This window comes from Lampetra fluviatilis, chromosome 69 (assembly GCF_964198595.1).
Source record: "Lampetra fluviatilis chromosome 69, kcLamFluv1.1, whole genome shotgun sequence".
Lineage (NCBI taxonomy): Eukaryota > Metazoa > Chordata > Hyperoartia > Petromyzontiformes > Petromyzontidae > Lampetra > Lampetra fluviatilis.
Window position 1 is genome coordinate 5,301,783 of NC_136343.1, and position 16,474 is coordinate 5,318,256.

A 16,474-nucleotide genomic window follows, 5' to 3' on the forward strand; every position below is an offset into this window, starting at 1 on the left:
GGGATCGAACCCACGACCTCCTGTAGACCAGGCGAGGTAGTCAACATCTCCCAGGGTCTGGGATCGAACCCACGACCTCCTGTAGACCAGGCGAGGTAGTCAACATCTCCCAGGGTCTGGGATCGAACCCACGACCTCCTGCAGACCAGGCGATGTAGTCAACATCTCCCAGGGTCTGGGATCGAACCCACGACCTCCTGTATACCAGGCGAGGTAGTCAACATCTCCCAGGGTCTGGGATCGAACCCACGACCTCCTGTATACCTGGCGAGGTAGTCAACATCTCCCAAGGTCTGGGATCGAACCCACGACCTCCTGTATACCAGGCGAGGTAGTCAACATCTCACAGGGTCTGGGATCGAACCCACGACCTCCTGTATACCAGGCGAGGTAGTCAACATCTCCCAGGGTCTGGGATCGAACCCACGACCTCCTGTATACCAGGCGAGGTAGTCAACATCTCCCAGGGTCTGGGATCGAACCCACGACCTCCTGTATACCTGGCGAGGTAGTCAACATCTCTACGGGGGAGGGAGGAGAGGGAGGAGAGTAGAACGTGAAATCTTTCGTGAAATCTTTCATTTAAACAGGGGGGCGGGGTGGTGGTGGGGGGGGGCACAATAAAACAAAGCATTGGGAAAAAAACTAAACAAGGAGAGACAGGGAGGGTGGTATGTTCCAACAACCCCCAAGAATCACCGGACTGAACTCGTTTCACCACTTGAGATTTTATTTTTCAAGCTGCTGGGGACACAGGGCTCGTGGTGGTGGTGGTGTGGGTGGGTGGGGTGCCTTTACATCAACAACATCAACAACCCCAACAACCAACGCTGCGTGGGCAAGTCGAGAGAAGGGGTTCGTCTGGGTTCAGTGGCTCAAATAAACCTGCAGCGGTCACTGGTACAGCCCTGGAGTGAGATGTTGACTACCTCGCCTGGTCTGCAGGAGGTCGTGGGTTCGATCCCAGACCCTGGGAGATGTTGACTACCTCGCCTGGTCTGCAGGAGGTCGTGGGTTCGATCCCAGACCCTGGGAGATGTTGACTACCTCGCCTGGCCTGCAGGAGGTCGTGGGTTCGATCCCAGACCCTGTGAGATGTTGACTACCTCGCCTTGTCTGCAGGAGGTCGTGGGTTCGATCCCAGACCCTGGGAGATGTTGACTACCTCGCCTGGTCTGCAGGAGGTCGTGGGTTCGATCCCAGACCCTGGGAGATGTTGACTACCTCGCCTGGTCTGCAGGAGGTCGTGGGTTCGATCCCAGACCCTGGGAGATGTTGACTACCTCGCCTGGTCTGCAGGAGGTCGTGGGTTCGATCCCAGACCCTGGGAGATGTTGACTACCTCGCCTGGTCTGCAGGAGGTCGTGGGTTCGATCCCAGACCCTGGGAGATGTTGACTACCTCGCCTGGCCTGCAGGAGGTCGTGGGTTCGATCCCAGACCCTGGGAGATGTTGACTACCTCGCCTGGTCTGCAGGAGGTCGTGGGTTCGATCCCAGACCCTGGGAGATGTTGACTACCTCGCCTGGTCTGCAGGAGGTCGTGGGTTCGATCCCAGACCCTGATGAGATGTTGACTACCTCGCCTGGTCTACAGGAGGTCGTGGGTTCGATCCCAGACCCTGGGAGATGTTGACTACCTCGCCTGGCCTACAGGAGGTCGTGGGTTCGATCCCAGACCCTGGGAGATGTTGACTACCTCGCCTGGTATACAGGAGGTCGTGGGTTCGATCCCAGACCCTGGGAGATGTTGACTACCTCGCCTGGCCTACAGGAGGTCGTGGGTTCGATCCCAGACCCTGGGAGATGTTGACTACCTCGCCTGGTCTACAGGAGGTCGTGGGTTCGATCCCAGACCCTGGGAGATGTTGACTACCTCGCCTGGCCTGCAGGAGGTCGTGGGTTCGATCCCAGACCCTGGGAGATGTTGACTACCTCGCCTGGTCTGCAGGAGGTCGTGGGTTCGATCCCAGACCCTGGGAGATGTTGACTACCTCGCCTGGTCTGCAGGAGGTCGTGGGTTCGATCCCAGACCCTGATGAGATGTTGACTACCTCGCCTGGCCTACAGGAGGTCGTGGGTTCGATCCCAGACCCTGGGAGATGTTGACTACCTCGCCTGGTATACAGGAGGTCGTGGGTTCGATCCCAGACCCTGGGAGATGTTGACTACCTCGCCTGGCCTACAGGAGGTCGTGGGTTCGATCCCAGACCCTGGGAGATGTTGACTACCTCGCCTGGTCTACAGGAGGTCGTGGGTTCAATCCCAGACCCTGGGAGATGTTGACTACCTCGCCTGGCCTACAGGAGGTCGTGGGTTCGATCCCAGACCCTGGGAGATGTTGACTACCTCGCCTGGTCTACAGGAGGTCGTGGGTTCGATCCCAGACCCTGGGAGATGTTGACTACCTCGCCTGGTCTACAGGAGGTCGTGGGTTCGATCCCAGACCCTGGGAGATGTTGACTACCTCGCCTGGTCTACAGGAGGTCGTGGGTTCGATCCCAGACCCTGTTTCAAGTTTCAAGTTTCATGTATTAGGTGTAGCCCTGTGAGCCATTCGGCTCTTGAATCGGGTGCAACCGCAACAAACAAAAAACAAAAACGTGAACAAGAAAGCATCTTAAAGTGACTATGTGTGACTAAGTGCAAACAGAAAATCCAAGGAAAGACAGCAAAATATTGCAGAAAAAGCACCGTACACCAACGCTGTGTGCAAAAATCCCAGTGGGATGCAAGTCAAACAACAACAACAACAACAACCACAAGACAACTTAGATTAAGGCCATCAGTCTAACTTTGTACTACAACAACACAAACATGGCCAAACCAAAAACTTTTCAAAAATCACCAAAATAAAGCCATGAAAGTCAAACAACAACAACAACAACCACCACAAGACAACTTAGATTAAGGCCATCAATCTAACTTTGTACTACAACAACACAAACATGGCCAAACCAAAAACTTTTCAAAAATCACCAAAATAAAGCCATGAAAGTCAAACAACAACAACAACAACCACCACAAGACAACTTAGATTAAGACCATCAATCTAACTTTGTACTACAACAACACAAACATGGCCAAACCAAAAACTTTTCAAAAATCACCAAAATAAAGCCATGAAAGTCAAACAACAACAACAACCACCACAAGACAACTTAGATTAAGACCATCAGTCTAACTTTGTACTACAACAACACAAACATGGCCAAACCAAAAAAACTTTTCAAAAATCACCAAAAATAAAGCCATAAAAGCAATGAAACAGTGATCATAGGAACTGTGACCGAAATTTCACAATAAACGGCATAAACAACACGTACCACCAAAACCCTGCAGCCACAGCTGGCAGCATGAGTCACCCCACAACAGCAGCAGGATGCTTCAGTCGGAGTGTCAACATTTTTCAATGCACCTTTAAAGATCAGCGCACTGAATCAAAACACAGATCATAGTTTGCATACTTTGCAAACTTTGCAGCGATCATTCGGAGCGAAACATTCTATTTTAGGCCACTAAATTGCAGTTGCAGCTAGGGGTGTACAACTCCTCTAGAGCAATTTTGAGTGAAGATCTCATCATAGGTAGTGACTCAAGTTTAAATTTATTGGCAACATCATTCCAGACCCTGGGGGCATCAAGAGCAAAGGCCCTTCCTCTAGTATATGTACAGAAATATGGAATGTGAAGATGGTAATTGAGCGAAGACCTTAGGTCAAATTTGTTATTTGAAATAGAGAGGAGATCCAGGATTTCTTTGTAAGTACATCATGAATAAATACGATCTGTGAGATGTTGACTACCTCGCCTGGTCTGCAGGAGGTCGTGGGTTCGATCCCAGACCCTGGGAGATGTTGACTACCTCGCCTGATCTACAGGAGGTCGTGGGTCCGATCCCAGACCATGGGAGATGTTGACTACCTCGCCTGGTCTACAGGAGGTCGTGGGTTCGATCCCAGACCCTGGGAGATGTTGACTACCTCGCCTGGTCTGCAGGAGGTCGTGGGTTCGATCCCAGACCCTGGGAGATGTTGACTACCTCGCCTGGTCTGCAGGAGGTCGTGGGTTCGATCCCAGACCCTGGGAGATGTTGACTACCTCGCCTGGTCTACAGGAGGTCGTGGGTTCGATCTCAGACCCTGGGAGATGTTGACTACCTCGCCTGATCTACAGGAGGTCGTGGGTCCGATCCCAGACCATGGGAGATGTTGACTACCTCGCCTGGTCTACAGGAGGTCGTGGGTTCGATCCCAGACCCTGGGAGATGTTGACTACCTCGCCTGGTCTGCAGGAGGTCGTGGGTTCGATCCCAGACCCTGGGAGATGTTGACTACCTCGCCTGGTCTACAGGAGGTCGTGGGTTCGATCCCAGACCCTGGGAGATGTTGACTACCTCGCCTGGTCTACAGGAGGTCGTGGGTTCGATCCCAGACCCTGATGAGATGTTGACTACCTCGCCTGGTATACAGGAGGTCGTGGGTTCGATCCCAGACCCTGGGAGATGTTGACTACCTCGCCTGGTCTACAGGAGGTCGTGGGTTCGATCCCAGACCCTGATGAGATGTTGACTACCTCGCCTGGTATACAGGAGGTCGTGGGTTCGATCCCAGACCCTGGGAGATGTTGACTACCTCGCCTGGTCTACAGGAGGTCGTGGGTTCGATCCCAGACCCTGATGAGATGTTGACTACCTCGCCTGGTATACAGGAGGTCGTGGGTTCGATCCCAGACCCTGGGAGATGTTGACTACCTCGCCTGGTCTACAGGAGGTCGTGGGTTCGATCCCAGACCCTGATGAGATGTTGACTACCTCGCCTGGTATACAGGAGGTCGTGGGTTCGATCCCAGACCCTGGGAGATGTTGACTACCTCGCCTGGTATACAGGAGGTCGTGGGTTCGATCCCAGACCCTGGGAGATGTTGACTACCTCGCCTGGTATACAGGAGGTCTAGCAGGGGCAAGTGCTGTTAGCTAGCGAGCAGCAGCAGCAGTGTCTATGTACTACACACACCACGCACACAGACAAAGCTCCCCCAGGTAGTCTCTAGCAGGGCTGTAGGGGCAAGTGCTGTTAGCTCGCGAGTAGCAGCAGCAGTGTCTATGTACTACACACACCACGCACACAGACAAAGGTCACCCGCGTAACCTCTAGCAGGCTGTAGGGGCAAGGGCAATATATTAACCACAGAGGCAAAGCCTCCCTCGTGCAACCTCTAGCCACTTTAATGAACATTTCCACACGTGGTGAGGGTGGTGATGGTGATGATGGTGGTGATGGTGGTGATGGTGATGGTGGTGGTGAGGGTGGTGATGGTGGTGGTGATGATGGTGGTGATGGTGGTGATGGTGATGGTGGTGATGATGGTGGTGATGATGGTGGTGATGGTGGTGATGATGGTGGTGGTGATGGTGGTGATGGTGGTAATGATGGTGGTGAGGGTGGTGATGGTGGTGGTGGTGATGGTGGTGATGGTGGTAGTGATGGTGGTGATGGTGGTGATGGTGGTGGTGATGGTGGTGATGGTGGTGATGGTGGTGGTGATGGTGGTGATGGTGGTGATGGTGGTGATGATGGTGGTGAGGGTGGTGATGGTGGTGGTGATGGTGGTGATGGTGGTGATGGTGGTGATGATGGTGGTGATGGTGGTGATGGTGGTGGTGATGGTGGTGATGGTGGTGATGGTGGTGGTGATGGTGGTGATGGTGGTGATGGTGGTGGTGATGGTGGTGAGGGTGGTGATGGTGATGGTGATGATGGTGGTGATGGTGGTGATGGTGATGATGGTGGTGATGGTGGTGATGGTGGTAGTGATGGTGGTGATGGTGGTGGTGATGGTGGTGATGGTGGTGATGGTGACGGTGGTGGTGATGGTGATGGTGGTGATGGTGATGATGGTGGTGGTGATGATGGTGATGATGGTGGTGATGGTGGTGGTGGTGGTGATGATGATGGTGATGATGGTGGTGATGGTGGTGATGATGGTGGTGATGGTGGTGATGGTGATGGTGGTGAGGGTGGTGATGGTGGTGGTGATGGTGGTGGTGATGGTGATGATGGTGGTGGTGATGGTGATGATGGTGGTGATGATGGTGGTGATGATGGTGGTGATGGTGATGATGGTGGTGGTGATGATGATGATGATGGTGGTGATGGTGGTGATGGTGATGATGGTGGTGATGATGGTGGTGATGATGGTGGTGATGGTGATGATGGTGGTGGTGATGGTGATGATGGTGGTGATGATGGTGGTGATGGTGATGATGGTGATGATGGTGGTGATGATGGTGATGATGGTGGTGATGATGGTGGTGATGGTGATGATGGTGGTGGTGGTGATGATGATGGTGGTGATGGTGGTGATGGTGGTGATGATGGTGATGGTGGTGATGGTGGTGATGGTGGTGATGATGGTGATGGTGGTGATGGTGGTGATGGTGGTGATGGTGGTGATGGTGGTGGTGATGGTGGTGAGGGTGGTGAGGGTGGTGATGGTGGTGGTGATGGTGGTGGTGGTGATGGTGGTGGTGATGGTGGTGATGGTGGTGGTGATGGTGGTGATGGTGATGGTGGTGATGGTGGTGATGGTGGTGATGGTGGTGATGATGGTGATGGTGGTGGTGATGGTGGTGATGGTGATGGTGGTGATGGTGGTGATGGTGGTGATGGTGGTGGTGATGGTGGTGATGGTGGTGATGATGGTGGTGATGGTGGTGATGGTGGTGATGATGGTGGTGATGGTGGTGATGATGGTGATGATGGTGGTGATGGTGGTGATGGTGATGGTGGTGATGGTGGTGATGATGGTGGTGATGGTGATGATGGTGATGATGGTGGTGATGGTGATGGTGGTGATGGTGATGATGGTGGTGGTGATGGTGGTGATGGTGGTGATGGTGGTGATGATGGTGATGGTGGTGATGGTGGTGATGGTGGTGATGATGGTGATGGTGGTGATGGTGGTGATGGTGGTGATGGTGGTGATGGTGGTGGTGATGGTGGTGAGGGTGGTGAGGGTGGTGATGGTGGTGGTGATGGTGGTGGTGGTGATGGTGGTGGTGATGGTGGTGATGGTGGTGGTGATGGTGGTGATGGTGATGGTGGTGATGGTGGTGATGGTGGTGATGGTGGTGATGATGGTGATGGTGGTGGTGATGGTGGTGATGGTGATGGTGGTGATGGTGGTGATGGTGGTGATGGTGGTGGTGATGGTGGTGATGGTGGTGATGATGGTGGTGATGGTGGTGATGGTGGTGATGATGGTGGTGATGGTGGTGATGATGGTGATGATGGTGGTGATGGTGGTGATGGTGATGGTGGTGATGGTGGTGATGATGGTGGTGATGGTGATGATGGTGATGATGGTGGTGATGGTGATGGTGGTGATGGTGATGATGGTGGTGGTGATGGTGGTGATGGTGGTGATGGTGGTGATGATGGTGGTGATGGTGGTGATGATGGTGGTGATGGTGATGATGATGATGATGGTGGTGATGGTGATGGTGGTGATGGTGATGATGGTGGTGGTGATGATGATGATGGTGGTGATGGTGGTGATGGTGATGGTGATGATGATGGTGGTGTTGATTGTGATGATGATGTTGATGATGATGATGATGGTGGTGATGGTGGTGATGGTGGTGATGATGGTGGTGATGGTGGTGATGGTGGTGGTGATGGTGGTGATGGTGGTGATGATGGTGGTGATGGTGGTGATGATGGTGATAGTGGTGATGGTGATGGTGGTGATGGTGGTGATGATGGTGGTGATGGTGGTGATGGTGACGGTGGTGGTGATGGTGATGGTGGTGATGGTGATGATGGTGGTGGTGATGATGATGATGGTGGTGATGGTGATGATGATGGTGGTGTTGATTGTGATGATGATGGTGATGATGATGATGGTGGTGGTGGTGGTGATGGTGGTGATGGTGGTGATGATGGTGATGATGGTGATGATGGTGGTGATGGTGGTGGTGATGATGATGGTGGTGATGATGGTGGTGGTGATGGTGATGATAGTGATGATGGTGGTGGTGGTGGTGATGGTGGTGATGATGGTGGTGGTGGTGGTGGTGATGGTGGTGGTGGTGATGGTGGTGATGATGGTGGTGGTGGTGATGGTGGTGATGATGGTGATGATGGTGGTGGTGGTGGTGGTGATGGTGGTGATGATGGTGGTGGTGGTGGTGGTGATGGTGGTGATGGTGGTGGTGATGGTGATGGTGGTGATGATGGTGGTGGTGATGATGATGGTGGTGATGATGGTGGTGATGGTGGTGATGGTGATGATTGTGGCCAGGCCACTTGTGATAAAGGAAGTCACTCAAACAGCTCAGTGGGGTCCTTACAGCTGGTAACATAAACACCGTTTAGTTTTAGTGTGGGTCTCTATGAGTGTGTGTGTGTCTATGAGTCTCTGTGGGTCTCTGTGAGTGTGGGTCTCTGTGAGTGTGGGTCTCTGTGGGTCTCTGTGAGTCTCTGAGTGTGGGTCTCTATGGTTCTCTATGAGTCTGGGTCTCCGTGGGTCTCTATGAGTGTGGGTCTCTGTGAGTGTGGGTCTCTGTGAGTGTGGGTCTCTGTGGGTCTCTGTGAGTCTCTGAGTGTGGGTCTCTATGGTTCTCTATGAGTGTGGGTCTCCGTGGGTCTCTATGAGTGTGGGTCTCTGTGAGTGTGGGTCTCTGTGAGTGTGGGTCTCTGTGGGTCTCTGTGAGTCTCTGAGTGTGGGTCTCTGTGGGTCTCTATGAGTGTGGGTCTCTGTGGGTCTCTATGAGTCTGGGTCTCTGTGGGTCTCTATGAGTGTGGGTCTCTGTGGGTCTCTGTGAGTCTCTGAGTGTGGGTCTCTGTGGGTCTCTATGAGTGTGAGTCTCTGTGGGTCTCTATGAGTCTGGGTCTCTGTGGGTCTCTGTGAGTGTGGGTCTCTGTGGGTCTCTGTGAGTCTCTGAGTGTGGGTCTCCGTGGGTCTCTATGAGTGTGGGTCTCTGTGGGTCTCTATGAGTCTGGGTCTCTGTGGGTCTCTCTGAGTCTGGGTCTCTGTGGGTCTCTATGAGTGTGGGTCTCTGTGGGTCTCTCTGAGTCTGGGTCTCTGTGGGTCTCTATGAGTGTGTGTCTCTGTGGGTCTCTATGAGTCTGGGTCTCTGTGGGTCTCTATGAGTGTGGGTGTCTGTGGGTCTCTATGAGTGTGGGTCTCTGTGAGTCTCTGTGAGTGTGGGTCTCTGTGGGTCTCTATGAGTCTGGGTCTCTGTAGGTCTCTCAGAGTCTGGGTCTCTGTGGGTCTCTATGAGTGTGGGTCTCTGTGGGTCTCTATGAGTGTGGGTCTCTGTGGGTCTCTATGAGTCTGGGTCTCTATGATTCTCTACGGGTCTCTGTGGGTCTCTATGAGTGTGGGTCTCTGTGGGTCTCTATGAGTCTGGGTCTCTGTGGGTCTCTCTGAGTCTGGGTCTCTGTGGGTCTCTATGAGTGTGGGTCTCTGTGGGTCTCTATGAGTGTGGGTCTCTGTGGGTCTCTATGAGTCTGGGTGTCTATGATTCTCTACGGGTCTCTGTGGGTCTCTATGAGTCTGTAGAAGCAAGTGTTTGACTCCTGATCTACATGCCAACGTGGTGATCACGATGATTGCATCAGACAAGATGGTAGCGATGCTGTGAAGTTGTGATGGTAGCCAGGCCGCTTTATCTGCCACAAGGAAGCCACTGAGCATATCATCGGATCTTTGCAGCTGGTGACATGAACACATTTTGAGTTCTTCTTGGTTCTTTCGGTAAAGTCGCGTAGAAGGGAAATAATAAAATAATAAAAATAAAACATAATACAATACAAATTCTCACGACGTTTCGGCCACAACGCAAGCAGCCGTCCTCAGGTGAAGAACAGGTCTGTCGGAAAGACAGCGTCTCAATGAAACACCACCAGACTCACTCAGACACTCACTCAGTCAGTCACTCAGTCAGTCACTCAGTCAGTCACTCAGACACTCACTCAGTCACTCACTCAGTCAGTCACTCAGTCAGTCACTCAGACACTCACTCAGTCAGTCACTCAGTCAGTCACTCAGACACTCACTCAGTCACTCACTCAGTCAGTCACTCAGTCAGTCACTCAGACACTCACTCAGTCAGTCACTCAGTCAGTCACTCAGTCAGTCACTCAGACACTCACTCAGACACTCAGTCAGTCAGTCACTCAGTCACTTACTCAGTCACTCACCCAGTCACTCACTCAGTCACTCATTCACTCACTCAGTCACTCAGTCACTCAGTCATTCAGACGCTGTCTCCCCGACAGACCTGTTCTTCACCTGAGGACGGCTGCTTGCGTTGTGGCCGAAACGTCGTGAGAATTATTTTATTATGTTTTATTTTTATTATTTTATTACTTCCCTTCTACGTGATGACTTTACCGAAAGAACCAAGAAAATGAATCCCTGCTGCAGTCACGAAAGCTTCAAATCGAAATACAATTTGAGTTGTTTTCGTCAATGTTGGACAACCTTACATGGGTCTGTCCCGTGTCTTCCTCCTCGTGCACCTAGCCTGGCACGGCAGTCAACCAATGGCGCGTGCCAGGCGAGGTGGTCAACATCTACACTGGTATAGAGAGAGACACACACGCACAGACTCCACATATACAGCAGCAGCAGCAGGCATCGTCAGGGTCACAGTCTAGAACCCACGACCTCCTGTAGACCAGGCGAGGTAGTCAACATCTCAGACCCATAGACTCACCACACAGAGACCCACAGACTCACCACACAGAGACCCACAGACTCACCACACAGAGACCCACAGACTCACCACACAGAGACCCACAGACTCACCACACAGAGACCCATAGACTCATCACACAGAGACCCATAGACTCACCACACAGAGACCCACAGACTCACCACACAGAGACCCATAGACTCACCACACAGAGACCCATAGACTCACCACACAGAGACCCATAGACTCACCACACAGAGACCCATAGACTCATCACACAGAGACCCATAGACTCACCACACAGAGACCCATAGACTCACCACACAGAGACCCATAGACTCAACACACAGAGACCCATAGACTCACCAAACAGAGACCCATAGACTCACCACACAGAGACCCATAGACTCACCACACAGAAACCCATAGACTCACCAAACAGAGACCCATAGACTCAACACACAGAGACCCACAGACTCACCACACAGAGACCCACAGACTCACCACACAGAGACCCACAGACTCACCACACAGAGACCCACAGACTCACCACACAGAGACCCACAGACTCACCACTCAGAGACTCATAGACTCACCACACAGAGACCCATAGACTCACCACACAGAGACCCATAGACTCATCACACAGAGACCCACAGACTCACCACACAGAGACCCATAGACTCATCACGCAGAGACCCATAGACTCACCACACAGAGACCCATAGACTCACCACACAGAGACCCATAGACGCACCACACAGAGACCCACAGACTCATCACGCAGAGATCCATAGACTCGTCACATAGAGACCCACAGACTCACCACACAGAGACCCATAGACTCATCACACAGAGACCCACAGACTCACCACACAGAGACCCATAGACTCATCACACAGAGACCCATAGACTCACCGCACAGAGACCCACAGACTCACCACACAGAGACCCACAGACTCATCACACAGAGACCCATAGACTCACCACACAGAGACCCATAGACTCACCACACAGAGACCCATAGACTCATCACACAGAGACCCATAGACTCACCACACAGAGACCCATAGACTCACCACACAGAGACCCATAGACTCAACACACAGAGACCCACAGACTCACCAAACAGAGACCCATAGACTCAACACACAGAGACCCACAGACTCATCACACAGAGACCCATAGACTCACCACACAGAGACCCATAGACTCACCACACAGAGACCCATAGACTCACCACACAGAGACCCATAGACTCAACACACAGAGACCCATAGACTCACCACACAGAGACCCATAGACTCACCACACAGAGACCCATAGACTCACCAAACAGAGACCCATAGACTCACCACACAGAGACCCATAGACTCACCACACAGAGACCCATAGACTCATCACACAGAGACCCAGAGACTCACCACACAGAGACCCATAGACTCACCACACAGAGACCCACAGACTCACCAAACAGAGACCCACAGACTCGCCACACAGAGACCCACAGACTCACCACACAGAGACCCACAGACTCACACAGAGACCCACAAACTCACCACACAGAGACCCACAGACTCACCACACAGAGACCCACAGACTCACCACACAGAGACCCACAGACTCACCACTCAGAGACCCACAGACTCACCACTCACAGACTCACCACTCAGAGACCCACATACTCACCACTCAGAGACTCAGAGACTCACCACTCACAGACTCACCACACAGAGACCCATAGACTCACCACACAGAGACCCACAGACTCACCACTCACAGACTCACCACACATAGACCCATAGACTCACCACACAGAGACCCATAGTCTCATCACGCAGAGATCCATAGACTCATCACATAGAGACCCATAGACTCATCACACAGAGACCCACAGACTCACCACACAGAGACCCATAGAGACCTACAGAGACCCATAGAGACCTACAGAGACCCACAGACTCACCACACAGAGACCCATATACTCACCACACAGAGACCCATAGACTCATCACACAGAGACCCACAGACTCACCACACAGAGACCCACAGACTCACCACACAGAGACCCATAGACTCACCACACAGAGACCCATAGACTCATCACACAGAGACCCATAGACTCACCACAGAGAGACGCACAGACTCACCACACAGAGACCCACAGACTCACCACACAGAGACCCATAGACTCACCACACAGAGACCCACAGACTCACCACACAGAGACCCACAGACTCACCACACAGAGATGAATCCATTAGTGGCAATTTTTTATTTCATTTTTACACCCTTTCTATTAACTCACTCTGTCTGTTGTTGTATTCTCAAATCTTGCAACTCAATTTTAACCCACTTCCCAATGTTGTATCGAATGCAAACTTGGTATGCTTATGCCATATTGATGACAATACTATATTCTATCATTAAAAATTTAAATTTTATTTTTAAACATTACGTTTTTAGAGGTTATGTTTCGGCTTGGGTCTAATTGTCCACAGTCGCCTTACGTTGTGGCAAGCTTCGGGGTTCACTTCCTGGAGTCGTAGAGTTCTTCCATTCAAAGTTTAAAAAGTTCAAAGTTCATTTATTAGCTATATAGCCCTGCGAGCCATTCGGCTCTTGAATCGGGTGCAACCGCAACAAACAAACAAAAAACATCTGAAAGTGACTATGTGCGAACAGAACATCCAAGAAAATACAGCTACATATTCCATGACGAGTACGTTTCTTAAAAGGGTGTTTTTAAAAAAAGATTTTTTTTTTTGAAACGTTACTGAAGATTCGTATCCGCCACCGGGTGTATCGGCTGCTGTTTGAAAAAAAGTACAAATATTTACTCGGAGGGCGGGAGATCGTGGCCGATAACCACAGAGCGAGTGAGCGTTCACCCAGAGGGTGAATCCTCACCACACAGAGACCCACAGACTCACCACTCAGAGACTCACCAACAGAGAACCATAGACTCACCACACAGAGACCCACAGACTCACCACACAGAGACCCACAAACTCACCACACAGAGACCCACAGACTCACCACACAGAGACCCACAGACTCACCACACAGAGACCCATAGACTCACCACACAGAGACCCACAGACTCACCACACAGAGACCCACAGACTCACCACATAGAGACCCACAGACTCACCACACATAGACCCACAAACTCACCACACAGAGACCCATAGACTCACCACACAGAGACCCACAGACTCACCACACAGAGACCCATAGTCTCATCACACAGAGAACCACAGACTCACCACACAGAGACCCACAGACTCACCACACAGAGACCCATAGACTCACCACACAGAGACCCACAGACTCACTACACAGAGACCCACAGACTCACCACACAGAGACCCACAAACTCACCACACAGAGACCCACAGACTCACCACACAGAGACCCACAGACTCACCACACAGAGACTCACAGACTCACCACTCAGAGACCCACAGACTCACCACTCAGAGACCCAGAGACTCACCACTCAGAGACTCACCACACAGAGACCCACAGACTCACCACTCACAGACTCACCACACAGAGACCCACAGACTCACCACACAGAGACCCACAGACTCACCACACAGAGACCCATAGACTCACCACACAGAGACCCACAGACTCACCACACAGAGACCCACAGACTCACCACACAGAGACCCACAGACTCACCACACAGAGACCCACAGACTCACCACACAGAGACCCACAGACTCACCACACAGAGACCCACAGACTCACCACACAGAGACCCACAGACTCACCACACAGAGACCCATAGACTCATCACTCACTGCGATTTTCCAGGAAGTCATAATATTTACTCTGGAGCAGATGCCTTGCGAACTTTCACCCACATAGGCATACACACGTGACGGCTGTAGTGGTGGTGGTAGAAGTAGTGGTGGTTGTGGTGGTTGTGGTGGTGGTTGTCGCAGTGGTGGTAGTGGTGGTTGAGGTGGTGGTAGTGGTTGTGATGGTGGTGGTGGTGGAGGTGGTGGAATCCACACACTCTCCACTCACCACACAGAGACCCATAGCCTCATCACACAAAGACCCATAGATTCATCACACAGACCCATAGACTCACCACACAGAGACCCACAGACTCATCACACAAAGACCCATAGACTCACCACACAGAGACCCATAGACTCACACACAGAGACCCATAGACTCATCACACAGAGGCCCATAGACTCACCACACAGAGACCCATAGACTCATCACACAGAGACCCACAGACTCATCACACAGAGACCCACAGACTCACCACACAGAGACCCACAGACTCATCACACAGAGACCCACAGACTCATCACACAGAGACCCATAGACTCATCACACAGAGACCCACAGACTCACCACACAGAGACCCACAGACTCACCACACAGAGACCCACAGACTCATCACACAGAGACCCACAGACTCACCACACAGAGACCCACAGACTCACCACACAGAGACCCACAGACTCACCACACAGAGACCCACAGACTCATCACACAGAGACCCACAGACTCACCACACAGAGACCCACAGACTCACCACACAGAGACCCACAGACTCATCACACAGAGACCCACAGACTCACCACACAGAGACCCACAGACTCATCACACAGAGACCCATAGACTCACCACACAGACACCCACAGACTCATCACACAGAGACCCATAGACTCACCACACAGAGACCCATAGACTCACCACACAGAGACCCATAGACTCACCACACAGAGACCCATAGGCTCACCACACAGAGACCCATAGACTCATCACACAGAGACACATAGACTCACCACACAGAGACCCATAGACTCACCACACAGAGACCCATAGACTCACCACACAGAGACCCATAGACTCATCACACAGAGACCCACAGAATCACCACACAGAGACCCATAGACTCACCACACAGAGACCCACAGACTCATCACACAGAGACCCATAGACTCACCACACAGAGACCCACAGACTCATCACACAGAGACCCATAGACTCATCACACAGAGACCCATAGACTCACCACACAGAGACCCATAGACTCACCACACAGAGACCCATAGACTCACCACACAGAGACCCATAGACTCATCACACAGAGACCCATAGACTCACCACACAGAGACCCATAGACTCACCACACAGAGACCCATAGACTCACCACACAGAGACCCATAGACTCACCACACAGAGACCCACAGACTCATCACACAGAGACCCACAGACTCACCACACAGAGACCCATAGACTCACCACACAGAGACCCATAGACTCACCACACAGAGACCCATAGACTCACCACACAGAGACCCACAGACTCACCACACAGAGACCCACAGACTCACCACACAGAGACCCATAGACTCATCACACAGAGACCCACAGACTCACCACACAGAGACCCACAGACTCACCACACAGAGACCCACAGACTCACCACACAGAGACCCATAGACTCACCACACAGAGACCCATATACTCACCACACAGAGACCCACAGACTCACCACACAGAGACCCACAGACTCACCACACAGAGACCCATATACTCATCACACAGAGACCCATAGACTCACCACACAGAGATCCACAGACTCATCACACAGAGACCCACAGACTCATCATGGTAGTTGTGATGATTGTTGTTGTGATGATGATTGTTGTTGTTGTGATGATGATTGTTGTTGTGGTTGTTGTTGTTGTGATGATGATTGTTGTTGTTGTTGTGATGATGATGATGATGAT

General features: G+C 51.9%; 1 protein-coding gene across 1 annotated transcript in view; it reads left to right on the top strand.

Annotated features, from left to right (window-relative positions):
- The window catches only part of LOC144952685 (medium-chain acyl-CoA ligase ACSF2, mitochondrial-like), a 63,865-nt gene that overhangs the window by 6,095 nt on the left and 41,296 nt on the right, over positions 1-16,474 (top strand). The window lies entirely within an intron of this gene.